The 9,382-nt window shown below is 36.0% G+C and overlaps 1 pseudogene; it reads left to right on the forward strand.

The window, feature by feature from the left end:
* Positions 1 to 841: 841 nt before the first annotated feature.
* LOC110201710 (small ribosomal subunit protein eS21 pseudogene) lies at positions 842 to 1,264 on the forward strand (annotated as a pseudogene).
* The last annotated feature ends 8,118 nt before the right edge of the window (positions 1,265 to 9,382 follow it).

Below are 9,382 nucleotides of genomic sequence, written 5' to 3' on the forward strand. Positions count from 1 at the left end.
AAGTATGGGAAGTAGTTCTTGAACTCAGGACTTCTGACTCCCTGATTGTTAAAACTAAAATATGATAGTTTTATTAGAAAAAAACTTCAAAACTATTAAATTCCTCATTGGCTATTCTGGCCAATAACATAGTTGTTTTCTTAAAATTTATTCTCTAATTTAAAATAGTCAATGTGATATAGTTAACAAATGACAAATGATACCTTACCAAATATTTATGTCAATTACATGTAATAGGTATTTTGGACAGGGCCATACACATGTTAGGACATTTGAAAATGACAACTCACTGAGAATCCCCACAGAGGTCCTTTGCATTTTTTGCACGTCCCAAAACTATTTTGGAGAATCCTTTAATACCAAATCCCTAATTATTTATAATAATAAAAACACTGAACATTCCTAACAGAAGTTACTAAACTCCATCTTGTCTTATGGTTACTTATTTCATAAACAAATCAACTTGCCAAAGATTCTTATCATGATCTGCCCAGCTTCAAGGCTGATTTTGAAAAGACAGAATCATAACTATACTCCTAAAGCCTCCCCCCTCCACCCCAATCTTTCTTGATTCCCCTTTCCATAAATAATCTTGTTTTGAGGTAGCATCAGTTTCCATCATATGCCCCAATCTAGTTATGCTTTACACTTAACATTCCCTGAAATTTTGTCTTTAGTGCTTCAGAATTTGGAACCCTGATGAAGTAATGCTCAAGAGAATTTGAAGTAAAGGAAAGCCAAGTATTTCCTAAACTGAGGCTTATCACCTGTCCCCTTGAGAAGACTGAATAGCTCACTGTCTTTGGGCCACCATTTCTAAGTCAGTACATAATAAGTCTATGGTGATACACATAAAACATATAACCAATGTCCATCTGCCCACGTGTGATCGAATAAAATAGTGTATTGTTTTTAACTTCAATAGATACATTATTAGTTCTTCCTCCACTTTCACATTTGCTCTCAGTCCCTCAGCTTCTGACATGCAGAACAATGCTGGCAAGTTAGTGGATCCCTATGTGCCGTGGAAATGTTCTGCGAGCAATAAGATCATCGAGACCAAGGACCATCAGTCCCTCCAGACGAATGTGGCCAAGGTTGACAAGGTTACAGGCAGGTTCAATGACCAGTTTTAAACTTATGCAATTTGTGGAGCAGTTAATTGAATGGGGGAATCTGGTGACTCTATTCTCCAGCTGGCAAAAAATGATGGTATTGTTTCAAAGAGCTTCTAATTGAAGGAATCTTGTGCAAAATATCTTAATAAATCAGAAAAACAAAAAAAACATTATTACAAAAAGGAGTAAACAGAAAAATGGCCAACAGTGCTGAACACAGTTCTGTGAATATCATAGACTATCAATAAATACCTGCAGATTGAATTGTGTTCATGATGACTATAGTTATTTAGAAACAGTCATCATTTTTTACATAATTCCCTTGCAAGGTACATTTACCTTTTTTCTCAAATAATGCATTCAATTTTTTCAGTGTGATAGAAATATTAGCAATAATTTTTTATAAAAATTTTAAAAAAGGCAACTTCTCATTTCTGATTGAAGTTTTATGAAGTTTTTTAACTGCCAAAATATTTTTAATTTTCAACAAACCAAGCCTTAATTTGCTCAAATAAAAAGATAACCTTTAGTTGACCAAAAGAAATTTATGAAACACTGACACATCTTTCTTCCATCAAGTAAGCCCTCTAGCTTGATTCTCAACAATTTCATGATCCTTCTCACTGGCTAAAATTAACTTTAAAAGTCGGGCTCATGATTCATTACGAAAATGACATGTCAAGACTGACTACATTTGCTATGAGGAAAGACTTTTATGGGGGAGGAAAGTGTTAGGATAGTGAGATTGATTAAAAAAAAAAGAAACAAAGTCAAAAAATGTTTAAAAAATATGCAGAAGAGAGCAGAAGGAAGTTCAAAAAGTGACAGAGACAAACAGGGTAACGTTTGTATTACCATGTAAAATTGAATGCTTTTTTAAGTCATATGAACATATTCATGGTAAATATGCATCGCACATTTTTCAGACTTATTTGTACACAGAAATGTTCATGGTTGTGGATGGTTATCTACTTCCTAGTAATTTCTTAAATAAATTAATACCAACAATTAGCTCAATTCCTGAAGCTAGGAAAAGGGACACCAAAATGTGAACTGTCAATGCAATCATAGGAATTGAAAAGGAAAATTGAGCAGTGAATCTGTGCCATGTCCAGGGGAAAAGGTGGATTGAATAGCTAACAGGAGGACCTGCTCTGGGCAGACTTGCCTACATGGACTATATTTGCTCAACAAGCAGCCTTTTGATCTAAATTTGACTTCCCAAGTAGGCCTCCCTATTGGGAAGAGATTGCTGAGTGTGCCTCAACCTACTTAGCTATTAGGTTTCACACTAAATGAATAATTAACTTTCTAATAATAATATCTAGCATTTATATAGTGGTTTAAAGTTTGTAAAATGATTTAATATGTTATCTCACTTGATGCTCACAACAATGCTGTAAAATAAGAACTGTTGTCATCATTTTACACGAGAGGAAACTGAGGCTGAGAGAGATTAAGTGACTTGTTCAGGGTCACACAGCTAGTAAATGTCTGGGGCAGGATTTGAACTCAGGTCTCTTTGACTCCAAGTCCAGTTCTCTATCCATTGCACTACCTAGCTGCCTCTCAACTTTTTAGCACAAATTATTCTTGGTTTAGGTGAATTGAACACAACATTTTCAGAACATTTTCAGTGATGAAAAGCCAAATATAAAGTTACAAAGAAAAAACATGGTCCCAAAGGAGAGATTTGGAAGACCTTCTCACCTTCTTTGCAGAGATGGTAGATCCAGGGGTATTGCACACTACATACATTTTCATATTTTTTCAAAATACTGACCAGTTTTGCTTATTTTTAAAATATTTTTTAAATATTATTTGCCATATGGGAAGTACCTTTGGGAAAGAGAGAATTAGGAATATCGAGGAAACTTTTAGTGATTATATGTATATGTACATATATATATATATATATATATATATATATATATATATATATATATATACATATATAAAATTTAAAAGTATAAAAATTTATTGTGCCACTTTCCTGAATATAATTCACCTCCCTAGTACTATACTTACTATGCTCCAAACCTCTTTGAGGCCACAAAATTATGTTTCCCCAAAGCTCAAATTTTTCCAACTTGCTAATGTCATTTCTAGGACATATATACCAAAATATATTTTTAATTTTCATATTTTAATTATCCATGGATTAATTGCTTTTAAATTTGGGCTAATTTCAAAACTAATACTAAACTGCTGTATTGACCAATTAGTTCTGGAAGAAGGCAAAATGGAGCTGAGGGCCCTACACTTCTGCTGCAGAGTATTCCTATTTCATTGGCTTCATAATAGGGGGGGAAACACCCCCATGAGGATAGCAACACAGTAGAAGAGTTTTGTATTTCTCTTTGGATTGAGAGTCTTTGGTTGTAATGACGTTCTTTGCATAACTAGACACCTTTCTCCGCCCCCCCCCCCACCAGGAGCTATTGTAATTGGAACATCCTGGGTAGGGTCAGCCACCAGCACAAGAGCTGTTGGAATTTGCAAAGCCACACTGGGTACACTGCCAGGCAGACAGTTGGACAGCCTCTTCTCTCTGTGCTTCAACTTGCTTTCCATAGAGAATTCAATTGCTCGTTTCATACAATTATTATAGACTTCCAATTACCTTAAATAAAAAATGTTGTTTTCTTGACTGCAGTTATTTTTGTAGATTGACAATATTACCATTTTATTCACCCACTAGCAAGCAGTCATCTGAGTAATCTTCGTTTTCTATTAAAAAAAAAACAAGCACATAGAATTTTACAAGTCTGTTTTTTCCTCACTTTAATCAAATGCATTTTCTGTACTTTCTCCTAAAGCATAGACTCTATTGAAAAATAATTGTTTGTGACAGAAAGTAGCATTTATAGAATTTTCTATATTCCTCTTCTATTAAAGTGAGCAATGGACAGATCACTGAGCCTAGATTCAGGAACACGAGTTCAAATCAACCTCAGACTCACCAGCTGGGTGGTGCTGGGAAAGACATTTAACCCCTGTCTGCCTCAGTTTCCTCAACTGCAAAATGGGCATAATAATAGCACCTAACTTTCAGGGTTGTTGTGAGGGTCAGATGTAATAATATTTCTTAAGCACTTAGCCTAGAACCTGGTACTTAATAAGTGCTTAATAAATGCTTGTTTCCTTCCCATATTGTTTCATATGTATGAGGGATGGCAAGGTAGGGAAAGAGAAATAGTGAGAAACACACAGAGAGACACTGAGAGACAGAGGAAAACAAGAAATGGAGAAAGTCTGTGTGTGTGTCTGTGTGTGTGTGTGTGTGTGTGTGTGTGTGTGTGTGTGTGTGTGTGAGAGAGAGAGAGAGAGAGAGAGAGAGAGACTGTAATGTCTAGATAATTTTTGGTCTGGGAAAGGGGTAACCAAATAACTTCTAAAGGCCAAGAACAGTTGTTAATTCACAGAATATAAAACTAAAACAAGAAGCAGATGAAGGGATGTGAGCAAGCACTGCCAAGCATAAGAAGGGCATAGGCTAATAATTAGAGAGATCAACTGAAGGGTTACTGTATCAGTGGAGATAGGAAGAGCAGGAACTCGAATGCAGGCCAGTTCTATTAAGTTAGAGTCTGAGTCAGAAACAGAAGCCAAACAGAAAGCCAAGGAAAACTGAAACAATCTGGAAACAGAGGATCTCACTGATTAACAGGGTCTCTTTATGATAGAGCTATCCACATTCCTTAATGCTGCACTGCCAAACGCATACACAGACCAGGCCTTCTTTATGTTGTGTCCTCAACAACATCTAGCAAAGTGGTGGTTACACAGCAAGGTTATGATCCATACCTGGCAGATTGATGATGTCAGAAGATCTTGAAAATGAAAACAGAATGGATCTGAAACTGTCTTTATTGTTTCTGAGGCTGAAAGACAGGGAAAGAAGCACGGATGACTGAAAGTTCCACAGAGAATCTAAAAACTTCACTCCATGGGTTAAATTCAACTTATTTGACTCAAGATCCTAAAAAGTGATGAAGGCAGCATGATATTATAGATGGAGAACCAGTCTCAAAAACAGGAAGACTTGGGTTTAACTCCTACCTCTGACACATTGTGGTATGTGACCCTGGGCAATTTACTTAAGCTTTCAGTGCTATATGCAAATCTTTAAGTCTAAAAGCTCCAGAGAAGGCTCTGACCTTTTTAGTAGAGTTTCCTCATCTTGGAATTTCCTATACTGTATGATGGAGCCAGTTCTTACCAACTCATGAGAGCTCATTGTTAAACTTTCAGTGTGAGCCCTTACACCTCAGAAATTGACAATAACTACAAATCATGGCTTGGTTTATTGTTTTGTTTGTTGTCTACACTTACTAAAATGGTGTTGTTTTCTTGAAAGTCCATTTTTAAACAGTTACCAGCAGTCTCTTGTTTGCTTCACGAATGTTGCTTAAGCTTGGCACGGGTGCAGTAGAAGCCTCAGAGAATAAAGTCATCACCAGACTGAAGACTGGGTGACTGGAGGCTAAGCACGATAATAATTGGCATTTATATAGTGCTTTAAACAGTCTACAAAATGCTTTATATCCATTATGACATTTGAGTCACACAACATTCTTGAATATGCCAGTGAAATCATTGATCATTCCTATTCCCCTAACAAGTGATACCATAACTAGATCTGATTTTTCAGATCTTTAACCTTCCTAGCTTTTGGTAAAAGAGTTGGAGGGTGATGACAATAAAAATCTAAGAACAATTCTGATTTTTACTAAAAATGAGATACAATATACCAAATATAATTTTGAAATCAAAGTATGTCTTTATATTTTAAGAAATAATCATCTCACATTTAAATAGTGCTTTTCAATTAAGAAAGTACTTTCCTAATGACAATCCTGTGAGGTAGGTAATTCAAGAATCGTGATCAGTTTTACCTATAGATAAATTGTGTTTCAGAGAGATAATTGCCACATTAATAAATCATGGACTTAGGACTCAAACCCAAGTCTTCTGACTCAAAGTACAATGCTTTGGTCCCTACATCATGATTAAGTATAGCCTATTTACAATAATCTATGCATGAGTTCCATGTTGAAGAAAGAAATCTTACCTGTTAATATGTAAAAGGAGGTAAATATCAAAAGAAATCCGTAAGCCGCTGGCAATCACAAAAATTAACATATCATTTTCCTCAAAGTTGGGTGGGGAAGATGTAGACATTTTGCCCAATGTCTATTCAGAGAATGGATAGAATTCTGTAAAATGGAGAAACTTTTTAAGTGATTTGTTGACCATCACAGAGTAAGTAGCAAAGATTGGACTAGAATTGAGGTCTCCTGGCTCCTCTGGTTCAAGCCTCTTTCCAGGAAACTACTGTCTCTGCTTCATCAATTACAATCTGTCAGCTGCAATCGGAAGGGATTTTGTAATGACACATTGAAGCAATTTGAAACTGTGTGAATAGCTGTAAAATAGTAAAGAATAAACCTGATGACAGGCATTTATTTTGAGTAAAGATTTAAGGCAGCCTGGGCTGCCAGAGAGCAGAGGTGTTTAAAATGTAGGACTCTACAAACTGAACAACAAAACACAATTTTCTCAGCTCTGCAAGAGAAATCATGCTAGTCACATATCAGCCTTCCACCATATTTCAGTGGTGCTCTAACAATTTTCAAAGCAGTAAGGACAGCAAAATTGTTTAAAGTTGACAATAGAGGAAAACAAAAGAATGATGTTTAACACAAATTTTCACTGCAAATAATATTCTAACAATGTGGAATTGGCTATGTTACTTAAAACAATACCTTGTTCTTAAGGGAAAAAAAATTCATTGGCCCCAAATCACCAAGAATGGTCTGTGTTGTGCTTGAGTTGACAGTAAAACACAAAGACTCATACACAAACTTATTAGCAAATATCTTTGGCATGCATTTACAAATAATGCCCATGGAATTAAATCCAAAATATTTTAAAGTTGTAAATGGCTTTGAAGTGCAACAGTGAAGAATAAAAAAGAGATTATCTGATTAGTCATTCTCTCATTTCCCAGCATAAGTCTCCAAAAGCCATAAGTCTCTGAAATCAATTAGATCATAAATGATAGAATGTTAGAGCTACAACTTGCACCCAAGAGATCTTGAATTCCAATTGTTTCATTGTACTGGTGAAGAAAGAGAGTCCCATAAAAGTGAAATGATTTGCCTATGGGACTTGTCTTGGGCAAATCACTAGGTCTTCTAATTTCTAACCATATGCTTTCCCCACTAAACCACGCTGTATATATCATAATTTTTTTTAATCTCATCAGAAAATAAAGGGCCAAGGAAAATGCTCTTGATACCATGTTTTCAAGAATGGTTGAAAAAGCATTGTTTGTTTCTCTAGACAACGACTCTGGAGGGTACTGGTGCAACAACAGTAGCAGCACCAGTGTAAAAACTAGATGATAATTCTCTTTTAAAACTAAGCAGGGATGATACAGTGGACAGAAAAACCAGTGCTGGAGGCAGGAGGATCTCAGTTCCAGGGTAAAAAAAAATATTGGAAGTACCCAGAAAAAAGAAGAAAAAACAACAACACTAATTCAACTACTGGAGAGTAAATGTCAAGATCACACAAGATTCAGCAGTAGTCACTCTAAAGCAACAGAGAAATTAGGATATGGTATCACAAAACAGAAAGGATGGGGAAGCAAACAAGAATTTATTTAGTGCCTACTATGTGCCAGGCATTGTGTTAAACACTTCATAAATATTATCATATTTGATCCTCACGACAACTCTGTGAAGTAGGTGCTATGATCTGTATTTTACCATTGTGGAAACTGAATCAATTAGAGGTTGAGTGACTTACCCAGGGTCACACAACTAGTATTTAGGCTGGATTTAGTCTCAGGTTTTCCTGACTTCACAGCCAGCACTCTATCTATCAGACTTCCTATCTGCCTCAAAAGATATATAGGTTTACATAGACCAAGTAAACTTACCCAGTAAAACTAAGTATCATATTAGAAAGGGATAAATGGATCTTTCTGCACTGGACTGTGAGGTTTTTTATTCCCTACTACATGGTCAATTTTTGTGTATGTGCCATGTACTGCCGAGAAAAAAGTATATTCCTTTCTATCCCCATTCAGTTTTCTCCAGAGGTCTATCACACCTAACTTTTCTAATGTTCTATTCACCTCCTTAACTTCTTTCTTGTTTATTTTGTGGTTAGACTTATCCAGTGCCTAGAGGGGGAAGTTCAGGTTCCCCACTAGTATAGTTTTGCTGTCTATTTCTTCCTGTAACTCCCTGAACTTCTCCTGTAAGAATCTGGATGCTATACCATTTGGTGCATATATGTTTAGTAATGATATTACTTCATTGTCTATGGTGCCTTTTAGCAGGATGTAGTTTCCTTCCTTATCTCTTTTGATTGGATCAATTTTTGCTTTTGCTTTGTCTGAGATCAGGATTGCTACCCCTGCTTTTTTTACTTCAGCTGATGCATAATATATTCTGCTCCAGCCTTTTACCTTTACCCTGTATGTGTCACTCTTTTTCAAATGTGTTTCCTGTAAACAACATATTGTAGGATTATGGTTTTTAATCCATTCTGCAATCTGTTTCCATTTTATAGGAGAGTTCATCCCATTCACATTCACAGTTATGATTACTCTCTGTGTCTTTTTCTCCATCCTTTTTCCCCCCTATTTATGTTTTTCTTTCTCCTTTTTCCTTTCCCCCCTTCACTTGTGTTTTGCTTTTGACCACTGCCTCCTTCGGTCCCTCCCCCCTTTTGTTATCCCTTTCCCTTTTCTTCCCCTTTACTGTTACTGCTTCTTCCCTCCCTTCTTTCCCCCCCTCCCTTTTCTTTCCCTTTTTCCCTTCTACTGCCTTTAGGGAAAGTTAGATTTCTATACATAACTGATTATGTTATGCCCTTCTTGAGCCAAATCTGATGACAGTAAGGTTCAAACAATGCTACTCCCCTTCTTTCCCTCTGCTGTAATAAGATTTTGTCTTTTCCTGTAATGTAATTTACCCTTGTCTGCCTCCTCCTTTCTCAGTACATTTTCTAAGATCAGATTGATCCACTTATTTGGATCCATTTAACCCACTTGATTAGATTTTTTTTTATCATTACATCAAAGTCAACTAATATCCATCCTCTTTACGTATACTCCTTTAGCATGGTGTAATAACAATACAGTTCTCAAGGGTTGCAAATGTCATATTCCCTTGTAGGGGTTTAAACACCCTTCCCCCCCCATTAACAACATATTGTATCTTTCTGTCCCATTTACCTATTTAAGT

This window comes from Phascolarctos cinereus, unplaced genomic scaffold (assembly GCF_003287225.1).
Source record: "Phascolarctos cinereus isolate Bilbo 61053 unplaced genomic scaffold, phaCin_HiC Scaffold_726;HRSCAF=1367, whole genome shotgun sequence".
NCBI classification, from domain to species: domain Eukaryota; kingdom Metazoa; phylum Chordata; class Mammalia; order Diprotodontia; family Phascolarctidae; genus Phascolarctos; species Phascolarctos cinereus.